General features: G+C 34.2%; 1 protein-coding gene across 1 annotated transcript in view; it reads right to left on the minus strand.

Moving 5' to 3' along the window:
• Ccser1 (coiled-coil serine rich protein 1) overlaps positions 1-15,255 on the minus strand; it is a 1,248,518-nt gene that overhangs the window by 1,164,189 nt on the left and 69,074 nt on the right.

Here is a 15,255-nt window from a genome sequence, read left to right on the forward strand (position 1 = left end):
TATGCAGTTATATGAACAACTTCTCAATCTCACAAACCACAATCACTTAACACATATTCACAGAGCATGTTTTACCTAGCTAGGCACTGGGGATTCAAAGACAGAAGAGACATTATCTATCTTGATTATTTCAAAAAGGTCTGATCATCAAGAATATTAATTTGACTTCCTTTCTCACAGGGCAAATAAGTTGAGAAGATACATAAAGAATTTCTATAATTTGGGCTTGTTGCTGAAAAGGCTGCTTTCAGCTATGTCATATTCAATAAGATATGTAGTTTTTAAGTTATATGATTTCTTCTAGATCCAAAATCATTTCAGTAAAATCAATAGATTAATAGCTCTCACATTTACTATGTTCCTTTAAATTAGGGTCCTTTAAGTTCATAAGGCAGGCTCCAGATAATGTAAATCAGTAGACATTCTGACTCTAAATCCACCTTTTTCTCTTATTTGTGACACACTGGAGAATACCTGGTCTGTACTGCATTCTAATTGCCCATATTAAAAATCAGTATTTCTGTGATTCCCATCACATACTTCTCGGTTGTGATCTGTAATATTCTTAACCACTTAATTAGCTCTCAGCTACCTTTGTTAATTAAAAAAAAAAAAATGAAGAGTCACTCATTTCCAAATATGCTAAAATACAAAGTATTACTTTATCCTTAATCACTAACAGTGAAATCGACAATCTTTAATCACATTCTTATTCCTAAAACCAAAATCTGCAGTAAGGTAAATACATATTAATTGTTTAAAACACATAGGAAGTCAGTCAAAAGAGGTTACATACTGTGTGTGTGTGTGTGTGTGTGTGTGTGTGTGTGTGCGCGTGTGTTTAAATTTTGGATCAGGGATTGAACCCAGGAACTAAGCTTAACCACTGAACCACATCCCTAACTCCCCCACCCTTTTTTTTTCTCTCTCTCTCTCTCTTTTGAGACAGGGTCTTGCTAAATTGCTTAGAGCCTCGCTAAGTTGCTGAGACTGGCCTTGAACTTGCAATCCTCCTGCCTTAGGCTCCTGAGCCACTACACCTGGCAATGTAACATATTTAAACAACAAAGTTTTAGAAATGGAGAACATATCCGTGAATGCATGATATTAGAAATGGGAGGAACAGAAAGAAGGTAGGTTTGGTCATTCAGGGGGAATAGAAAGAATCCTTGTAGTGATGGAACTGTTTTGTATCACCTGAGGTAGTGCATACATAGACCCACATATGCAAGAAACCATACAGAACTACCCAACACACACACAGGAGTATATGAAGAATGGACAAAACTGAGTAAGTCTGGTACATTGTACCAATGAAAATATCTTGGATGCAATAGTATACTATAATTTTTCAAGACATAAGCATTGGGAAAATTGGGCAAAAGGTTCATGAATTCTACATGTAGTAACTGCATAAGAATCTATAATTAGCTCAATAAAAATTTCAATTAAAAGAAAATATGGAAAACTTGTTTTCATAAGGTTCTCAATATGAAATGATATAACTATGAATGCTATGCACATATACATGAATGGGAAATACATAAATTGAAAATGAGAAGCAGATTGAAAAAAAGAAAAATTGTTACCGTGAGTACTAAGGAACAAAACAACACTTTGAAATTTAAATAAGAAAAAAATACCAATGTAAAATAGGCATGTGTGAGTTGGGTGATCTGTTCCCTTGTTCTAATTCCCACATTTTCACTTGGAAACAATATCTGAGCCAAACTTTCAAAGCAACTTTTAAGTCGGGCCAAGTCCAAACTTGCCTTTAAAACATACGCAATGCTATTAAAACAATTCATCCTCTGAACTATGCACATAACTCCTACTAACACCAATGAAAAATGTTTAAATGTGGTGGCATGAATGATGAGGAGAGAGAGAAGTAAGGAAAATTAATTATAAAAGTACAAAAGGTTGGAATGGATCAAAGGATATTATAAATTCTAATTTTTTTCAAGTCTCTCTTTTAATACACTAATGAGAGGAAAAAGAAACTCTCTTAGAGAAAGAAGGCTCTAAGAACATTCCACCTATACATATTCCTGTCCAAGTATGAGACATATCTGCCTGACATTGTGCTTATATCAGTGTTGTCTTTCATTATGATCGTGAGCTCTCAATAAGCAGAAATCTTAATCCTCCAGCAATGTCTCCATAATTACATTACTTCTATCACTGGAATAACCTTATACTCCAGTTACTTGAGACAGTCAAGGATGCATATGTTTTTGAAGCACTGGTATTACCTCATGTTCCTTTTCACCCTCAAAGTGCCTGGACAATAATTTGTATAGTCATCTTATGTATCATAGATATGGTTTATATTTGGTCTGTGGCCCTACCCTTTCAGTTTGACCACTATTACCCAAGGTTGGCATTGACTCATTTGGATGTAAACTGAGCAACGAAGAGCAGTTAGACTAGGGAGACAACAAAGTGGTCCAATTTACTTCTTAAACAAAAATTATGCTAATTTTTTAAAAATTTGCATATTTTTAGCACCAGCATCTACCCTAGTCTTAAGATCACCAACATAAATAATAAAAGAAGATGATGAAATTTAAAGTTTTCTTGCAAAGGAGAATCTTAAGAGATTATTTGAGATTATTATGAATTAAGATTACTATGAAGTTTTCCTTAATTTGACAACAAACGTTAAGACTGAGATTTCACAGACAATGTTTAGAATATGCTTTGTGAATACACATACACAAAATGCAACATAACCATTGAAAGCACACAGGTATCCTCTTCAAAGTAGGGAAACTGGATGTGTTAACTTTCCAAAGATGTGACCAGTTTTCCCCAAGGCACACAGACCCATGGAAGAAAGTGTAAAAGCACACAAATATATTGACAAGAACTACAATTCTTTGACTTAGGGATTTCAAAAAGTCATTCACAAATGTTCTCTGTTACCTCAAAATTATTGCTCAAGAGCTTCCCCAACCAGAAATCACTCCCATACACCAACTTGCTTTGTTACATCAGGCTGAGGAAATCACTCTGATGATCTGGTGCTTGCACTACTATAATAGAATGTACTTGCACTACTATAATAGAGTGAACGCATCCAAGTTATTCTCAGAATACAACAAAGAAAAAAAGAACAACAGATTTTTAGATATGGATTTGATTTTTCTAATATAAAAGCGACAATTTATTCAAGTAACCATTTTAAAAGCAGCCTGAATCATTCCCACTTGACATATAATCTGGCAAAACAAACAAAAATATCTTTCTCCTTTGGCTCCTTCCCAAATTTTTATCTACACTAGTTCAGTTCAAATACTGGAAAGCTCTGAACTCATTCCTACTTCCAGTTCACTCCAGAAGAGACTATGATCATCCATAACGCAGGGCAGATATTTATGCAGACTCAGGGAATAACTCCTCCCAGATATGAAGATTCTGCAATTCATTTTTATATTTTCTATAAAAATAGTTATAATTTATTCTTACTAGTGATAAAACTTTTAAATTTTGGTCAGCAGAATTCCAGGTATCAAATAATGACAATAGATGACAATGGAAGACATCTGCAGGACATTAGACTCTGTGTATTATGCTATCTAATGCATCACCTCCATATAAAAATGCCTGGTACAGGGCTTAGCATATGGCAGGTGCTTTAACAATATGCTGAATTTTAACAATTGTATATAATACCATATCCTCATGGACAAACCAATTATAATATTAGCTCTGAATGTATTTTAAAAAGATGCAATTTCTACTAACTCAAGAGAACAAGACTATTATATATGCAATTATCTTTTCTCTATATAGTGCTTTCTATTGTCTTTTCCTATACAAACCATTACCTATATTTTAATTAAATTATATAATATATAATACATTGGGAGTTCATGTATTCTATTGTCTGTTCCCTACATAAGGCCTAAACTATTCAAGTGAAAAATTGATACCACAACTTGCTATTATCAAAATAATGATTTCTTGTTCATTACATGACATTATGATAAAACTATTTTCTAAAAATCAATTCCTGTTTATATAAATTTAATTTTAAAATGATCCTCAAACTCAAAAAAATGCCAAATTACATCACAATTAATTTTACCAAATAAGTAAAATAGCATATATTTTATAGGCGTTGATTTTTCCATTAAAAATCAGAAAAGTGAATGAGAGAAAAATTAAAATAGAGAAGACACTGAAATATGGACTTTTATATATTTGTGGTGCAAGTACATATCCAAATTGTTTCTGGTCAGTCACATTTTTTTTTTTTTTTAGACAATACACATATCTAAAATGATCAGGACCAGCTCTGGCTGGTTCCTACAGATAGTCTCCACAAACTGTCGGTAGCCTGGTAAATTAAAGTGATTCATCAATGTCGTCCCTGTCGAAAATACACAAGACTGGCGAGCAGAAATGGATACAGAGTACAGAAAATGTGCCAGATGTGTTGAATGCTTGCAGTTTTTTCAAACAGGATATTCACCTCTGTGTGCTGAAGTCTATCAAACCTGATTTCTGTTTTTTTATACTGTCAGAATTCTTTTCTATTAAAATATTTCTTAGAATGATAGCCAAAGACACTGAAAAAGATGTAGCACTTTAAATATCCTTAGTAGTTTTCTAAATTTTTCCCAAATTCAAAAGCAAATTAATAAATGTTAAACATATATTCATGTACAAGGGAAAATAAATCACATGGGTGACAGTAGAGGAACATGGAATAAGCTCAATTTTTCTTTTTCTGTTTTTTTTGAGACAAGTGCTAAAGTGATGAAATTAAATTTTTAAATTACATGTTTTTAATAATCTCCAAAGGAATATTAATGTCATAGACATATCATATTTTATTTATCTTTGTGCTGAGTCTTCATATATTGATTTCTTCATTCCTAATATATAACAAGAAATCTAAAGAATCTGATTTCCAGCATTTAATTAAATAACTATTTGAGCATGAGATACTTCTAAGACATACTTTTAATATACAAAAGCGATACAGGTATAGTCATAACCCTTGCCGCAAAATAATTACATTTCCCAATATCTAAAACTGAACAATACCCCATATGTTAGTAGAAATCTATTTATAATAAAAAGCATAATTTTTTGAAAATAAATTTAAACTCACAAGTGGAGTGATTAAGTACTATATTTGCAACTGAAGTTTGGGTGAGTGGTCCAGATTAAGAACATACATTTGAATGCACCTATATTTGTCTCTCTCTCTCTTGAACAATGAAAATGAATAATATAAAATATATGTGGTATGAAAAATAAGACCCTAATCCCATTCAAGACAGTTAAATAACTAGTAGACATCTAAAACTTGATAATCAATCTAAAAAAAAAAATAACTTGATAACAGAATCAATCATTTAGTTTCAAATCCACTCAATCTCCTGTATTTTTTTTAATCATATTTTGAAGGTCCAAAGCACAAGAATTAGCTACATTTTCCTCCTTTTCAACAAAACTGAACAACCAATCAGTGCATAACCTACCTAATCCTTTTCCTTCTAAATAGTTCGTTCTTCTCATCCCTATTTCTGTATCTCTAATTCATGCTACAATTATTCTCACCTAAATTAAAGTAATTTATAGCTTGTCTCTCTGTGGTCAACTCCAATTCTTTGCACTAAGGTTAGCATCAGTCTTTTGAAATGTCAATTTCACACCCTTTAATAACTTCTTGACCTTGGAAAATTTCAAACCCTTTCACGGAACATCAAACAAACGTCTTACTCACCAATCTCACATCTCACCAATATAAGCTTCTTCATGGTCAATGCTATACAAACCCATCCACTGACACCCCAACCCCAGGTGTACTATTCTCCTCACTTTCACTTTTCTTTCTTTCTTTCTTTCTTTCTTTCTTTCTTTCTTTCTTTCTTTCTTTCCTTTCTTTCTTTCTTTCTCTTCCTTCCTTCCTTTCTTTCTTTCTTTCTTTCTCTTTCTTTCTTTCTCTTTCTTTCTTTCTTTCTTTCTTTCTCTTCCTTCCTTCCTTTCTTTCTTTCTTTCTTTCTTTCTTTCTCTTTCTTTCTTTCTTTTTCTTTCTTTCTTTCTTTCTTTCTTTCTTTCTTTCTTTCTTTTTCTTTCTTTCTTTCTCTTTCTTTCTTTCTTTCTCTCTTTTCCCTCTCTCTCTCTCTCTCTTTCTTTCTTTCTTTCATATTGTATGCCTCAGTCTGGAGTTACAACCCCTCTCCCAATCCATGCATAGTAAACTAATCATAAAGAAATCAAGACCCTATGAAGTTATCACATGCCTCTAGTATGTAGTTAATTGCATATAATTAGATAATTAAAACCAGCGTGCCTCATAGTACATTTAGTCTTTTATATCTTATTATATTTTAAAATCTTTCTTATTTAGCAGCTGAAATCTCTTTTACAAATGACATCTTAGATGGAATTCTATTATGCACATCTTAAATATAAGACTCTGCTGCAGTTTCACAGTTGAAAATCTCAGAAACATTCCATTCACTGGATTATCTAAAAACACTAAACACTTAACTAATGAAAGCTTATGAATTCCAAATGCAGGTATAACTTCTTTGACTCTTTCCTACATTAAGCCTTAATACAGAGAAGAAACTTAGAACAACACATCTGACCACTAGAAGAGTTACTCGAATTTAATGGGAAAAAAAATTACCAGGAGTGAAGAGAGATCTTGTTAAAATGTACATCTGGTTCAGTAGGTCTGGCATGGAGCCTTACATTCTACATTTCTAACAAGCTTCCAGGTGATGCAATTGCTGCCACTAAGTCATGAAAAAATACTCTGCTTCTTTTTCACCAACTTAATCATATCCTTTCAAAGATAAAGAGTGACAAACTTTATCCTGTAGAATTTTTTACAAGGGGGTCAGTACATTTCATTAAACATTATTCACAGACATAAAAGAACACACATAAACTAATTCACAGACACCACAGAGAGCCTTGTTGTCTGAACCCATTTTACCTTAACCCTGTGCTGGCTCCATCCTGCTGTCCTGCTTCATGTTCCCAAATAAAAGCTCTTGGACAGGTTTCCACTGGTAGGTCCAAAGGTTAAAAGTGGGCAGTCTTACGAGTTTTTAAAGTCATGTTTTTTACTGCACCTTTGCCACAAAATTCTGTACTTGGGAAATTATTTGGACTTGTCTGGTCTATTGTTAAAGGGAATATGTGGATCCTCATTTAGCCATCAGTGACCTATGTCTATTTTCTCAGTCAAAATAAAAACAGAAAAGTAGAGAATTTCAGGTCTTCCTAACCACTACACCATCTTAAATTTAGTAGTCAGGAATATTGGGTGTGTTTTATCATATAAACACATTTCTAAAATGTGTATTTGCTACCGAAGTAGACAGGACCTTGATTTTAACAAAACAGACATGTACAAGTATATTGCTGGATATTTTAAAACTCAGATCAACTGTGTTTTTCCTGAACTTCAGGAAAATCTGCTTATGCCGAAATCTGTACAATGACAGCTCACTCACCCATCATTAAAACTGGCTATTCTGACAAAGGTAGAAAGTCATTTTAGTTCTTACAAACAAGTAGGTCAAGGATATCCTTTTCCCAGACAATGTGCTTAAGAAATAAACATCAGTTAGAAGACTTTCATTTACTAAATGCTCACTCAAGTGAAAAAGTTGAAAAAATGCTTTAAAAAGAAAATTTTTTATAACTAGCTTTGTAAAGAAGGGATACAATGTAATCTTGCATTCTTGATGATAATGCCTCACTGACTGAGTATTACATTCAACCTATTTCCAGGGAACAGTGCACATGCTTAGGAGAATTTTTATATAACTTCTATCTAATCATTTTTAAATAACCTATTTCTTTTGATAAAATTCTATTCATCCAAAAATAATGTATAAAGAAAAATATAGCACTCAAAACATTAATTCATGGCACATTTCTTTAAAATTAATGAGCTTTTAAAAGTGGAATCCTTACTCATCTTTCTCCTCTTAATAACAAATCTGTCAAGAAGAATTTACATAACTGTACAATCAAACACAAACTGAAAAACCAAACAGGAATGCTCTATTAGAAGGAAAAAAATTAGAATAAAATGTACATTCCTTGAAGAGCATACTAAATAGAAGACTCAAGATTCTCTGTAAAGGTCATTTAAGATTCAACAGAAAACAAGTGATTGCTTTACCCTCTCTGAACCTCAGTTTCTTCATTTATAAAATTTTTAAAAATGGTCCAAGCAGATCTCTAAAATGCATTAAATCAAAAAAATTATATGATTGTTCAAATTTCAGAATTCATTCTCACCTAGGACTAGGTTAATAAGAGTTTTGATGGTCCCTTTGCTACCCATCAAACCCACTGACCCGGTCTCATCTTCCAGCATAAGCTTTTCTTTAGAAATACATCTGCTTTTCATGGCCCTGTAATAACCTAGCAACCACAGATGATATTAAAAGAACTGAAAATCCACATTTCATTCATTTTGGTGAACAATAGTTACTGATCTCCAGTGTGTCCCCTAGGTACTTTCTAACAAGGATCAGTTCATCCCTCTCTAAAGCACCTCCATGATCTAGTTGTACGTTTTCCTCACCTCTCAAACCTCTAGTACCTCCTAATATAACAACCTTACTATCTGGTTTGGTCTATCACTAAAAACACAGAAGCATTTTGAAAAGAACTTCCCCAGACTGCCAGCCCCACACTTCCAATACACTTGCCCCAGAGCACAGTTTACCTTGCCCCCAGTTAGAAAAACAAACACTTCTTGCACCTAGCCCAGGCCTGTTCTTCCACATTGACATTACATTCCATCCCCTTTCAGCTTATGGCCTCATTCCAGATGTAATAATGCTCATTCTCAATTGCATGGTTGATTTTATTTTCTCTTTGGAAGCATTCCCTACAAAATTACTCAGATTATTCCCTACATATAATTCAGATTATTCACTACCAAAATAATGGATCCAAACTTAAAAAACCTTCACCTTCCCTTCCTTCAGTTACTGTCCTATTGTCTTCTTTTTTATAGAAAAATTATTCAGTGTTCTGTCATACTTGCTGTGTCTATGGTTGCTTCTTCCATTTCCTTTCCATCCTCCAGGCCAGTCTACATCACCACCATTTCTATGATGCACCTTTTGTCAAAGTGATGAATGATCTTGATATTGCTAAGGTCACTGTTAAATTCAGTTCTCATTTTATTTAAGACCTATGGGCAGCACTTGTCAGAGTTCACTAATTCCTTGCAGAAATTCTTTTCTTGGCTTCTTGGCTTTTCCACTCTACTTTGGCTTATCCTTCACCACGTACTTGCTGATTCTTCCTCATCTTCCACAATCTCCCCAAGTGCACATTCCTCGAGCTTCATTCTTGCATCTCTTCCCTTTCTTATGTGCACTCTTTTGCCTGGTGATCTCACCTAGTTTCACTCTTTAATGCCAATCATATACTGCACTCCCAAATCTGTGTCTCCATCTCAGACCTAGCTTCTGAAATCCAGATTCACATCTTCTACAGCCTACCCAGTATTTCCATTTGGATGTCTAATAGACAGCTCAACCTTAACATGTCCTGACGTAAACATCCAGTTTTCCCCAAGTAGTTTTTTATCTCATAATCTCTGCCCCCATCTCAGAAAATGGCAACTGTATCTCCACTAAAATCATTCCTTCTGTCCCTTTAGAGAAAGGCACACTTGCACATCAATCCTTTAGCAATTCTTATAAACATCTCCACCTCTACCACACTGTCAAAGCCACCACTGTTTTCTCCTGATTACATTGCAATCAGGATATCTTCAACACTGAAGCCAGAGTACACCTGGTAAGTACGAACTCAGATCATATAGGTCCTTTTTAAAAACTATGACCTATCTTATATCACACAGAATAAAAGCCAAATTCTTTACAAAGGCTTTCCTCCTTCCTTACCAGCCACTATTCTTCCTCTCAACCATCTGCTACAGACACACTGCTATCCCTGCTGGGTGAGTACTCTCCTACTAAATGGATTTTGCACTTGATATTCTTCCCACAAACCGGCCAGCCAAAGATTCCAGTTCAAACATCACCTTGCCAGAAAGACCTTCTCTGATGTCTTATATAAAATGCAACTACCGCTGCACTCCTATTTTGCCTCATCCTGCTTTACGTTTGTCTTTAGCACCTGTCACTATCAGCCAAAGAATATATTTGCACTCCTTAGGAGTTAAGAATTTAAAACCTGCAAGTATCGTTAATTTGCAATAAGTCAAATATGAACTATTTTTGGTAAACAACTTTCTAACACGATTAAATGTTTATACAGTTTATTAAGGGTTGAAGCATTGTTCATTGTTAATTTGAAACTTAAGATAGTCAATTCTCTGAGTGCATTAAAATATATGAGAAGGTCTATAATCTTTTTGAGTGACATCACATAAAGAAAAATTTATGTGAATAAAAATTGGAAGTTCTTTATGATGGAATTATTCAGGTAATAAAAATATTTCCAAAAGAAAATAGTGTGATTATTTGATACTCAAATTTATTAGTTTCCATCAGATATTTAAATGAACAAAATCAATTTGTATACTGACAAATATAACAACCCAAACAAATATAGCTGCATTTCAAGTTGTCTTCAAAACTTGAGCTCTCTGCTGTGAGTATTTAGAAATTTAAAATGCCAATAGTTTTTTATGGTAGTGTAAAAATATCTTGACTACAAAATGCTTTGATTAAAGTTATACAGGTAAATGAAAGAGCCTCCAAAAGAAGGTGCCCAATTGGATGATACAACTTGAAACTTTTCTACTTAGTGCAAGTGTGTATAAGTTGAGAGCTGTTCTCAAATTACAAGGACTGTTATCCAGTTGAAGTTTGCACTTAAGCTTAATCCTCTACTAGGATGGTTTGTCTGCTTAAAGAGGAGATGTTTTCTTCCAAATTTCCAACTATGTTATGTTCTTTTCTACTTCATTCTATCTGCCCATACATATGCTCAAGATTCTTGAAGTCTTTGAGGAAAAAACAAAAAACCAAACACAATGAATTTCTTAGTTATCTTGTTTCTCTCAAGAATTGATTAATAAACATCCTAAAACATACTCCTGATTATACCATACACATCTAGTATTACTCACTCTTCCTCACTTCTAGAATGAAATCTAAGATTGTGAGAGTACCTATTAGGGTAGATTGCATTTTCCAAGAGGACTGTAGGAAAGTCCTCACCCCACCAGCCCTTAATCAATATGATTTTGCCATCACCACCCTAATTTGGAGGCACAGTCAAATCGCTCTTGAGTCTTAGCTGACCTCAGGGTTTTTATTGTACCTAATAGAACACAATGGAGATGCCATCATCACAACAGTATTTTTTTTCCTAAATACCTGTGAGTACAACTCAAAAATCTTCATTCTTACTCACTATAAATATGTGTACCAGTTATGTAATTGTTCTCTTTCCTAGAGCTACAGTAAAACTATTTATGCTGGAATTCTGCAGGGCCAACTCTGGTTTGGTTGGAAGGGAATACAGTAAAAAATATGATTCTTAAAAATAGCTTCACAGCAGGGATTGGAGAAACTCACATATTTCTAGGCATGTAGAACTTAAATTCAGGATTGAAGACCTGATGATCATATCACATATAAAGATTCCAAATGCCATTATACTTCCAAGTAGGAATTCTTTGAGGATTTTATTTTTATTTCAATGATGGAAGGAAAATTACTAAATTCTGAGCCCTTGTTTCATATTATTAAGCAAAGAAAATGTCTATACAGCTGCATTGTTTTCTAACACTTAGCAGATCCTTTCAAGAAAGTGGAAAATGTCCAATGTGTGAGAATACACACAAAACAATTTAAATGAGAAAAACCACATCTCTTCCATGAGACAATACAACTGTTTGTCGTTGGCTTTCATCACGACCAAAATATCCTACAAGAACAACTTAGAGGAGGACAAATTTATTTCGGCTCACAGTTTCAGAGGTTTAGTATATAGTGAGCTGACTTCTTTGCTCTGTGCCCAAGGTGAGGAAGAACATCATGGCAGAAGGGCATGGCAGGGAAGCACTGCTCCATTCATGAGGACAGAAAGTATAGAAAGAGGAAGGGGCAGAGACCTCATGGAAGGTGAACTCTTCTAGGGCATGCTCCCAATGATCCACCGTACCATCCATGCCTCACCTGACAACAATTATCACCCAATTAGTCTATGCAACCTAGGAAGAACGGATTATAGTTCTCACAATGTAATCATTTTACCTCGGAATATCTCAACATTAACACAGGAGTTTTGGGAGGACACTTAATATCCAAACCATAACACTGTCATAATGTTAATTAAATAACATAACAAAAGTATGATTATGAAAAACAATTATTTTAACAGCAATCAATGAGAATTAAGAATTAAAGTATAATATTTCTACTTTAAGACATACTATTTAAGTAATTATTTAGCCACAGAATTTATAAAAACTATGTCATTATTCATTCTCATTATTTATGAAGATCATGAAACATTCTGGCAGGCTTGCTTAAATATTAATTATGAGAAATCAAGTGTTTATTTTCACAATGTTAATGGAATCTGAATTCACTTCTCTGCTAAATTCAATCATGACAGAGATACGAACACCACAAAACAATTTCATTGACTTTTTATTCTTTACCTTTGACCCTTGTCAAAAAGAGAAATTACAACAATTTAAAGAACTTACTTTATTTTGCAATTCTAGAATCCAGCCATTTCATTCCATAAAATAAAGTGCATCCATTTCCTGCTCCAGTCAACAAGGCTCCAGTGAACATATTCCTAACACTCTGGCACACCCAGCTTCTCCAGCATGGATACAGAAAAGTAGAATTGCTGAGTCAAAGCAAGTATGTATCTTTATTTTCATGAATGTGCCCCCAAATTGTTCTTAAAAAAATATCCAGTGATCTGAGCAGAGGAGTTAGTAATATAGACTGAGAAGGGCTAATGATAGCAGAAACAAACAAAAAAAAAAAATGAAAGAAAGAAAGAACATTAGTTAATTAGTTAATTTCCAGACCAGGGAGGCAGAATAACAGAAAAATAAAAATAACTGGTTAACATCAGATTACTGCACATTACCTTTCTGCAAGGATTAAACCATTGAACTGCAGTGTCATGCCAATGTAAACTCTCCTGTTGGTAAATTTTGTTGTTTTCTCTCTGTTTCTCAGAGGGCCAGATAATAATTGTTTCAGTTTGGTAACATGGAACTTGAGTTTGGGTAACTGTTTTGATTTCAGTCTGGTCATATGGAGCCCAGTGTGGGAGCTTAGTAAAAAATAAGAGTCACTCATAATTTTATTTAACACCATTAAATGAAGCTTAATATAAAAAGTGGAATGTTTTACAAAAATATTTATTACTTTGTTTTATGACACTATGGAAAATTGAACCCAGGGCTTCCTGCATGCTAAGCAAATGATCTACCGCTGAGCTACATCTCTAGCCACCATAAAAAGGTTTAAAATACTTTTTAAAACCACTGCATGACAAAATCATAAAATTATTCAGTTTTGCTATCTCTTTGTCTTTAATTTTATTTAAAATAATAGAATGTTGACCCTCATGTAGAAAGTAGTTGTAATTATTGCAAAGATAACTGTTTAAACTCATAATTCAGTTTTAAGACACAAATATACTATATACACAATTTTAAAGCATTACTTTTACTTTCTTTTTCTGCAGATTTTGCACAGTTAAGTTCTGTGGAATAATCACTAATTCTTATAAAACTATGCAAACAGAAAAGATTGAGGCATTAACCATGCCTGCAGATGCTGGTCCAAGAAGGAAAAAGGAAATGTCTGCTTAATTTCCTCCCATTTAACAGAAGACCTTTCACCTACATTGCTGTTTCTTGGACCACTGAAGGGCAGAGCCTGGAAAGGCCAAGGAGGGCTTCCCTGTTTAGTGGTTAAGTAGGAAATCCAATTCTATACTCTTAAGACTAGGGAATAGCAAACCAGCAAGATGCTGAGAGAGAAAGGTTGTAGCAATTTTAATTACACATAAAATTGAGGAGGAGGAACTACAACAGATTAAAATAGTCTAAAATAAAAACAAAATCATTATGCAGCTTTAAGGAAGAATGACCTATGACATGCCAGTAAATGGACAGATCTGGAGCCTATCATGCTAAGAAATAAGCCAATTCCAAAAAAATCAAAGGTGGAATGTTTGCACGGATAAGTGGAAGCTGAATCACAATAAAAGGGGTGGAGGGGAGTCCAGTAGATTAGACAAAGAGGAGCGAAAGGAAGGGAGGGGAACAGGAATCAGAAAGATAATAGAATAAATCTAACATACTTTTCCTAAGTGCACATAGGAGAATACTTAGTGCATTCCACCATTGTGCCTACCAACAAGAATAGGGTCCTAATTAGAATAGGATCTACGAGCATATCCTATGCTTGTACAGTTTTATCAAAATGGATTCTAGTACAATGTATAACTAAGAACCAATAAAAACAAATACAGAAACCCAACATCGAGCAAGATGTTTTGACTCAATTCTAAAGAGGAAAACAATAAAATAGGGGAGGGAATTAACAATGACTGATAAAGATGAATCCTTAATATTACTAACATTTTTAAACAGTACTGCACCAATTTTTTTAAATCTAAAGAAAGAAAAAACCAGTAGGCAAACACAATGACTTTAATTATCCAAAGAAATTTACCTTAGAGAGGAAGTCCTAAAATTTAATCTTGCCCAAAATGAAGGAAAACTAAAATTTGAAGTACAGTACCACACACTGAAAACTTTTTATTGTATAGTCCATTGTTTTCAACTAAATTAAAACTGTCCTAGAGCCTTACTCATCAGATCATGGAAGCACTATAGTTTAAGCAAGGGTCTTTTCTAAAGGATGGGTTTTTTTGCATCATGGTCCCCTCTGGGCAGTTCAAAAGAGGAGCATGGCCAAGCTTTACTCCCAGCAGGAGAGACTGGTGTGGGCAGACTGCCACCTTTCTTCCTTAATCTTAGAGATGGGTGCCTCTCCACCAGATGCCCACACTGCAGCTCACTGTTAAACCTCGTTTCACTCTCCCAGATCTCTACCAATGTTAGTACTTCAAAAGAGGGTGCTCCAAGGGTAAGTCCACTCCCTCTGCAATGCTGGGCTAGGACTTCCCCCACCAGGCTACCAGGACTGGGAGACTTAGTGTCTTTTCTTTTCTGTACCCACACAGCTGTTTTAGTGGATCATCTTTTAAAGCTTCTTTATAAAGTGAAGA

Source organism: Sciurus carolinensis, chromosome 10, assembly GCF_902686445.1.
Source record: "Sciurus carolinensis chromosome 10, mSciCar1.2, whole genome shotgun sequence".
NCBI classification, from domain to species: Eukaryota; Metazoa; Chordata; class Mammalia; order Rodentia; family Sciuridae; genus Sciurus; species Sciurus carolinensis.